This window comes from Hippopotamus amphibius, chromosome 4 (assembly GCF_030028045.1).
Source record: "Hippopotamus amphibius kiboko isolate mHipAmp2 chromosome 4, mHipAmp2.hap2, whole genome shotgun sequence".
Classification (NCBI taxonomy): domain Eukaryota; kingdom Metazoa; phylum Chordata; class Mammalia; order Artiodactyla; family Hippopotamidae; genus Hippopotamus; species Hippopotamus amphibius.
In genome coordinates this window covers 50,251,010-50,260,278 of record NC_080189.1, presented here as the reverse complement: position 1 = coordinate 50,260,278, position 9,269 = coordinate 50,251,010, and positions in this window count along the sequence as shown.

Sequence of the window (9,269 nt, the reverse complement as noted above, 5' to 3'; positions counted from 1 at the left end):
CGTGTGCCACAACTACTGAGCCTGTGCTCTAGAGCCCGTGAGCCACAACTATTGAGCCCATGTGCTGCAACTATTGAAGCCCATGTGCCTGGAGCCCGTGCTCCACAACAAGAGAAGCCACTACAATGAGGAGCCCACACACCACAATGAAGAGCAGCTCCCGCTTGCAGCAACTAGAGAAAGCCCATGTGCAGCAACAAAGACCCAACACAGCCAATAAATAAATTAAATAAATAAATTTAAAAAAAAAAAAAACTGTTTCCTTTTCCCCTTCTGCTTTATTTTTCTCCATACTTAAAACCTTGGACGGTACTATATAGCTTACTTACTTGTTTGGCTTATTATCTTATTATCTTTCTCTCCTACTAGAATGTAAGTTTCATAAAAGCAGGGATTTTTCTCTGTTTTTCTCACTGTTGTATCATTGTTGTATCCAAACACCCGACACAGTGACTGGCTCATGGTAGGCCCTCAATAAATTTCTGTTGAATGGAAGAATAAATTATTTTGTTGTTTCATTATTCATTCATATTGTATTAGCAGACACTTGTGATTTTCATTGCCAAAAAACAAACAAAAAAATGTGACCTAAATGTGGTATCCTGTTCACAGCAGTACTCACTACTGCCAAAGAGAGATGAAACTTCAATATGAATCAAGCCACTTGCTCAGAGCATCTTAAGGAAATAAGAGAACTCCTGCAAAGCTCCTAAGATGTTCAGCTTATGTCCTGAACCATGAGATTCCATTACCTTTATCTTAGTATTCATAACTACAGTATTATGATTGGCCATAGAATTATCTATCTATCTGTCTAATTCATCCCTTGACTAATCTATGACCTCCCAGGATACAGGGTAGTAAATTCCACAGGTTGGCCATATATTGGGTGAAGAACTTTTTTCTTTACACTTTTTTTATTCTAAATATATATCAGCCATTAATTCTACAGAATGAGTGACCCTTGTCATAATTGTTGGAAGACACAAAATGAAGTAAATTGAGCCTACAATAAGGATGTCATTTTAGTTGTTTTGCATGGTCATGCTCCATTTGTCACGTGAACATGTGGCTGTGTTAGAAAGTCTGAATAACTAATTATTTTCATTTCAGGTTTTTACCTTCATGGGAGGATAGAAAGGAAATGTCAGGATAGAGATAAAGGGAAAAGGAAGAAAAGATAAACAAAACAGGGACATATGAGGCTGTCCAGATCGTGGACTGCTGTCATTCTACTTGGGTTTTTTTTTTTATTGCTATGGTCTAAGATAATAAGATAAAAGAAATTGTTTCAATCCTGGGTAATCGTAACAAGCATTTGACTACTTCTATCCCTTAGGTTAGAAGCCAATGAAAGAAGGATTTGCCCTTGACAGAATCTTATTCTTAAGGCTAAGGCTGTCTTTAAAACCTGTTAACAAAGTATTTTCTAATATAATTACTGCATGGGATATGGGGATGTGTGTCATTTTTCACAGGCTATAGCCCATTTCATTGAAGTGTCTAAGGTCAGCCAATAAGGGCAATTTGCTGGCTGCTGCATGATTAATCAGGTTGGAGGCCTCTGTAGGATTAAGCCCTGGAATAAATTGGGATTGTTTGTTTGTTTGTTTAGCTTTAGTAATTCAGGACAGCATTACTCACTGCACTAATTACACACTTTGGTAAGAGCACAAGATGCTCCATTATTTAAGGTTAGACTTCCAATTAACTCTTTTAAGGATAATACACAGTTTTAATACAGAGCAAGAAATGGTGGACGTAAGGTGTGAAACAGAAAAGCCTTTTTTCCACCTGCGGTTTTTAGGGAATGAAAAGTGTGCACATTGATAAGCAATTAATATTGCAAATTAATATATTTATCAATATCTACACATGTTGGCACACATGCATTAGGAAAAAAATCATCATAGCTGGGAAGGATTTTGCAATCATATAGTACAACATGAACATTTTACAGAAGAAATGCGATCTTGAGAAGTGATATGTTCAAGATAACAGAGATACTCAGTGGAAGACAGGTTGGGCAACAGGGCTGGCTTTCAACAGTGGCCAACGATTCTGCCTAGGTTGTAACATCTTGAAATAGGAGGACCCTCTGACATGTGACCAAAAGCTGGTCACTTTAAGATTTAATTCCGGGTCTTATTTGCTCAAGCCCAGAGAAATCTGTTCCTCTTTCTCCAGATGTGGAAAACTAGAAAGACTATTTCACCTTGGGTATGATCAAGGGAAAGCAACTTACAAATTTACAAGGAAAGAGTTGCAGTGGTGCTCCTTTCTCCATGACTCCCCTGCTGAAAGATGAGTAGAATAACTAAAGGCATTTCAGTAGTGTACCCTTTGAAGCATATGACAACACTGATGAGGATGTTGATCTAATATATACTAAAATATTATTTCCCAAAACATATGATTCCAGTTTTCTTTTTATTATGACACAGTTATAACTTTAGGTCCCATATTATGGGTCTGGCCTGAGGCATGGAATCGTGCCATTATTGCTTCTACAATTACTAATTCTCTATTCTTTAGAGATATTTTTATGCTTTGTATGTCATTCTGTCACGTGGAGTATGTTGTAATGAGTATATTTATGAGTCCAGCCATTGGCAGTGGGAACTGATGTATTATGTAGCCTTGCACCTCATGTGTAGCTGAATTATAACGTAGACCTTAACAGCAAGAAGTCTATGTTCAGAGAAAAAAAGAATTTCAAAACATAAACCATGCTCTTGGCACTAGCCTCGAATACTGGACATTCATAACCCACAAATGCCCAGACTATAAATTTGTAAATTGCATTAATATGGTAGTAAAAGTCACTCTTCTGAAAGCTGCACTTGTAAAATATTTATAAGTTCACATGGTTGTTCCTGGCAAATAACTACATCTGTCAGCTCTGTCTTTTTGTTTCCAAAGCAGGAGGGTTGGTGTCCTGTGTAATTCACAATATGTTCATAAAAAATTATTTTGGAAAAAGCAAGATGGAAGATATTTTGTTCTAGGGGGAAATATATCTGCTCCTCCAAAGATTTGGTGTTACTATTTGGTCTCCTGAGATACTTTTTCTCATCAAGGCTTTTTCTCTGAAAAAGTTTTCCTTTTATTGGTTTTATCTAGTTTCCAAATTAGCAAGCTAATTCCTATGGGATTGTCCTAAAAATTCCACATTGGTATGTACAACACAGTGGACTTTTCTAGTCTCAAGGTCAATATGTATAAATGTCACACCATGAAGGAATTTTCTATTTATATTGCTATCTCCGTATAATATTTAGGAGACCCTTTCCATAGGGGGCTCTCCAGATAGACCAGTCCAGTTTGTTTATTTTTAAGATGGGGAAAAAATAAAAAGAGATAAGACACCAGATTACATTTTCCTATAGATGTATGTCACCTAGGGTTATTCTTTTAGCCTACTGTTTCCGAAAAACACAGACAAACAAAAAAATTGCTCCCAAAAATCATACCCACTAACAAACAGGCTGAGTACTTGACAACAAAGTGTGCTATTTTATTTATGTTTATATAATTTTTACTGCCATCTAGCTTTTCCTTCCCTTTCCCCCTCATAAAAAGGACTTAGATTGTTTACAATTGAAATATATTTGTTCTACAGACAGAAAAGTTAAAGGTGAGACCAAGGATATAAAACACCACATAGTCCACTCTCAAGGTTTGGGGGGGCGGGGGGTGAAGGGGAAGCTGAGACGAAGTGAAAGTGTAGCATAGACATATATATACTACCAACTGTAAAATAGTTAGCCAGTGGGAAGTTGCTGTATAACAAAGGGAGTTCAACTCAAGGATGGATGATGCCTTAGAGGACTGGGACGGGGAGGGTGGGGGGGAGTCGAGGGAGGGAGGGAATATGGGAATATGTATATAAATACAAATGACTGAACTTGGTGTACCTCAAAAAAAATAATAAAAAAATAAATAAATAAAACACCACATAGTACTATGGTCCTTAACTTTTTCTGAGTAATGCATCCCTTTGAGAATCTGATGAAAACGTTGGGGTCCTTCCCCAGAAAAATGAAAGTGAGTACATATACACACACACAATGCACACTTTTGCACACAAATCCAAGTGTTCAGAGACCAGCAGTACCATTTCACAGACCACCACACATGAAGGGAAAGAAAATGTATATCAGAAAACTAGAATAAAATTATCAATAGAACTAAGCATGGAATTTAGCTCTAATTTTTGTAGCCAAAGGAAAAGAGAGAATTCCATGGGTTGTATAGATCTCAATGTTTAATAGACGAACACAAACCAGGTTTTCAGGAGACATATTTTAAGAGGAATTTGTCAGGTGGATGGATCTCTGATTAATTATTAAATATTCAATGAACAATGTCTTTAACAGCAGTTTTGCAAAGGTGCAAAACTATTTTTCACATGGCCATTTCTACATTGGTCCCTTAATAAATCCTGAGGATGTCCTTATTAAATAGTAATTTTTATGAGCAGCTACGCCAACAGAGAACCTAGGTATCTGGCTTCTGTATCTGACCTGACATAGCAGCAAATGATTTTCCTCTAGAGAAAGCTCCACTATTCATAAGGCACAATGTGCCTGCAGTGGCCTTGTCTGAACTACAACTAAGAAGCTGCAACATCAGCGGGGCCTCCTGGGAAACTGTGCAGACTCACCCACCCACACACCTGGTGGGCTTCACATGGAAAGAAGGGGACTCTAAGCAAGGCACCAAGAAATACATGACTTTAAGAGGCAGAACTAAAAACTATAAATAGATCAGATTAGGACTGAAGTCTTGCCTGATTTGATTTCTACAAACTGGATAATTCTCTGGTTTATGTGTTGATCTTTTTTCAACCATAAAGTTGTTCTGGTCAGGCATATTACCTGGGAATGTGAAGAAACTGATTCCATACCAACTAGTCCATAACAGAGGAGAAGATGACCTGCATTATGGAATGATGTCTTACCAAGCCAGAAGAGCAAAATTTCTTCCTGAGATGCTCAGGACAGAAAGACCTGGAATAATTTGTATAAATAACGTCAAAATAGCCATTGTTTACCTCCACAAATGGAGGAGGGAGATTGGGGGTTTACTTCTGGGATTCAGTTAATTTTGCACTTGGCATACATAGTATATGAAGTTTCCAACATTTGGCCTTGTAAGACCTGGGCTGTATATTCATACTATTGCCTGGGACATATTCAGTGGCTAGAAAATTCTAAACATGGCAACCTTTCTCCAGAACTTTCTTTTGAGTGACATCTGGGGTGAATTAAGTTTCTGTTCAGTCCTGGCTTTGGCTACAGATGTGGAGGTGTAAATGTGCTTTCCAGGAACTGTAGATTATATGGTCATGATGTAGACCACTTTTATTAGGAGCTCAAGTACCACATTTCCAGAAATGTGAAGAATGACAGCAAGGAAAAAAGCCTTTAGAGCTTAAATTACAACCACAACTAATGAACTCAGAGGTGTTTTGCACTTACTAGGGTATTGCTTTTCAACTCCTATAGCTTAAATGAATCTAGTGATCATAACAGTAAATATGGGTTCCAAAGGTATCCCAAGAGGTATCATTAGTCACATATTACATCCTTTTCTAATTTGTACACTTTCCATGTTTCAGGGTTTCACAGGACTGCTGAAACCTCCAGAATTTCATGTTTCCCTCAGCAGTCTACAATAACCCTTAGTCTGAATGACATGTATTATTTCCTCAGCAAACATGTGATGTGGGAAGCTTAGTAAAAGATTTATTATAAGAAACAGCTCAATGTTTTATTTCCTCCCTTAATTGAATACATTATTGCTCTGTGTTTAGAAATGTTGTGTTGATGTATTACACCTCAGAACAACTATGCACATGCCATCTGCAGCAGGAAGGTTTATTAGACTACAAATCAGGATACAGATGTTGGAGGGAAAGCCATGGATGCAAAGTCATAATACATTACAGCACATTTTAAATCTATACATCATGAAGGTCCAGCAGGTTTCTACTTTTAAAAATTAGATCTTGGAAAAGAAACAAGGGGGGGAAATTAGATATTGGTACTTATGAAAATGAAGGAACTAGAAGCTGTCTCTTTCATCATATGTATATGATAGGTAAAGTGATAAGCTGCTAAGGTGGTAGTTATGTCCCTGCAGACGGGAAAGAGGACTACGTAACATCAAAAGAAAAATCTCACCTTCTTATTCCTTAATACTAGTGTAAAAGATCCATATTTAAAGTCAGCACTCTGAAGCAAATAAGCAGATAAATCTTCTGGGAGTGTAAATGATTACATCTTTATTGATCTATTTCACAAATTTAGATTTTCACCTATTTATTCAAAGAGCATTTATTGAGTACCTGTTACTTACTAGGTGATACTGTGCTCTAGGGTTTTATTAAAATGAGACCCATTTGTATTATTTTGATGCAAGATGAGCTGTTGAATTTTCCTTTCTTTCTCCAACTACTTCAAGTTCAGGCCTAATAATGGACAAATTGCCTCCAGAAAGTTTACAAGAATATACCAACTACTTCATTGGTCAAAAGGATTAACAGATGAAGCTTGGCTGGTGCAGCTGAGAGGATTGCTTTCCTGAAAGATGATGTGATTTTCTTTCATTAGATTCTCAAAAATATAACTTAATTGTATCAGTCTTAAATAAATAAAATGCAGGATGTTCACACTTTCAAGAGGGATTAGTGTTCTGCAGATCCATTGATCTTCTGCACTCGTCTTAAAGCATCCGGGGCAATCACTAACAACACTTTGTTCTGATCTACTTGCCTGTCATCTGAGGCTCTCCCAGCTCTCTACAAATACATTTGCACTTTATGCATCATGCTTATTCTATAGATAAAGACCTAACATTACTGGCATTTGCAACTGGGAGGCTTAAGATTTTTAAAAATTAGATTATCTATGCCTTTTAAATACAGTGTAGACATGAAAAGATGCTCAACATCACTAATCATCAGAGAAATGCAAGTCAAAGCCACAATGAGGTATCACCTCACACCAGTCAGAATGGCCATCATCACAAAGTCTGGAAACAACAAATGTTGGAGAGGGTGTGGAGAAAAAGGAACTCTCCTGCACTGTTGGTGGGACTGTAAGTTGGTACAGCCACTATGGAAAACAATTTGGAGGTTCCTTAAAAAACTACAAATAGAACTACCATATGATCCAGTAATCCCACTCCTGGGCATATACCCAAAGAAAACCATAATCCCAAAAGAAACTTGTACCATAATGTTTATTGCAGCACTATTTACAATAGCCAGGACATGGAAGCAACCTAAATGCCCATCAACAAATGAATGGATACAGAAGATGTGGCATATATATACAATGGAATATTACTCAGCTATAAAAAGGGATGAGATGGAGCTATATGTAATGAGGTGGATAGAACTACAATCTGTCATACATAGTGAAGTAAGTCAGAAAGAGAAGGACAAATATTGTATGCTAACTCACATATACGGAATCTAAAAATGGTACTGATGAACTCAGTGACAAGAATAAGGATGCAGATACAGAGAATGGACTGGAGAACTCGAGGTATGGGAGGGGGCGGGGGGTGAAGGGGAAACTGAGAAGAAGCGAGAGAGTAGCACAGACATATATATACTACCAACTGTAAAATAGTCAGTGGGAAGTTGTTGTATAACAAAGGGAGTCGAACTCGAGGATGGAAGATGCCTTAGAGGACTGGGGCAGGGAGGGTGGGGGGGACTCGAGGTGGGGGGAGTCAAGGAAGGGAGGGAATACGGGGATATGTGTATAAAAACAGATGATTGAACCTGGTGTACCCCCCCCCCAAAAAAATAAAATAAAATAAATACAGTGTAGATTTTCAACACAAAGTGGTCTTCTCTTTCCCTGAAAATATTCAGAAAAGAGTCTGCCTTTGGTTGGCTAGCACAAGCAAAGGCAATGATTCAAGAAACCACTGTAAAAATACATGTCATCAGAAGACGGAAAACATCTTTCTTCCTATTAAGCAGAGTCGAACAGGTAATTGTTATCAACTATATATCACATTTGTACGACAATTAAGTTGCATGGCCCCATCACATACACTGTCTCATTTGCCATATGGAGGAGGAGTATATACTCACTCATTCCTCACATATTTCATGAATGCCTACTAGGTGCCAGGCAACTTACTCTATACTAAGGACATGAAGGTAAATAAGACATATTCTCTTCAAGCTTACTTTCTAGTTGAAGAGTAAGATGTAAGCCATTAGCTCATTCTAACATGTTATAATGCAGACATGATGAAGTACTGAAGCAACATGGGGTTGCTCAGATAACTGGTATTGAAGCCTCATTTTACAGAAAAGGAAACGGTTCAGTAGTATTAATATTAATAGCATAGGGTAGTTTTAACAATTAAGTAAAAAACTGTATTAAAATTCTTAGTACAATGTCAGCCCATAGTAAGAACTCCATAAATGTTATTACTGAATAGATAGCAAAAAGTAACAGTTAGGAGCATGGACTCCATCAAACTTTTTGACTTGGATCCTGGCTCTAATACTTAGTTGTGTGCCCTTGGGAAAGTAATATGATCAAGCTAAATCTCAGGTTCCCTAGGACTAAGATGGTAATACCAATTGTAACCATTTCCTAGAGTTATTATGAGAATTAATTTGACATACATATTCAAAAAACATTATCTATGGTAAAGGACAAAGCTTGGAGGAAACCTGAAAACTTTTTTTTTTCTTGGCCGTGCCACATAGGTTGTGGTAGCTTAGTTCCCTGACCAGTGATTAAACCCAGGCCCTTGGCAATGAAAACTCAGAGTCCTAACCACTGGATCACCAGGGAATTCCCTGAAAACTTTAAATCATACCAAACTTTAGTTGACTGCTCATAAAATAGAGATATCGTAGCCTGACGAGTGAATGCCCTTAACTTTCACTATGGGGAAGACAGCCCCCTGCAAAGAGTTCAAGGTAGGAGAAGGCAGACAAAGATATTCAGGATCTTAGGGAATAGGGGGAAACTTGCCCGAAAGGAGTGGGCCCAAAAGAGAGGGAGATCATGGAACCTGGCGCAGGTGGGGGAGGGGGAATGGGGCTTGGACAAGGGTTGAAGTGGACAATGGCTTTGAGAAGAGAGGAGGGATATGTCATCCATACATCTTGTACTTTTTCTACCACTAGGTGAGAGATAATCTTTCTGATATGTCTGATCCATATTTTGCTAAATGGAGGGATTAATTTTTGTTAAATTATTCCTAAAATGTTATGAATAGAACTT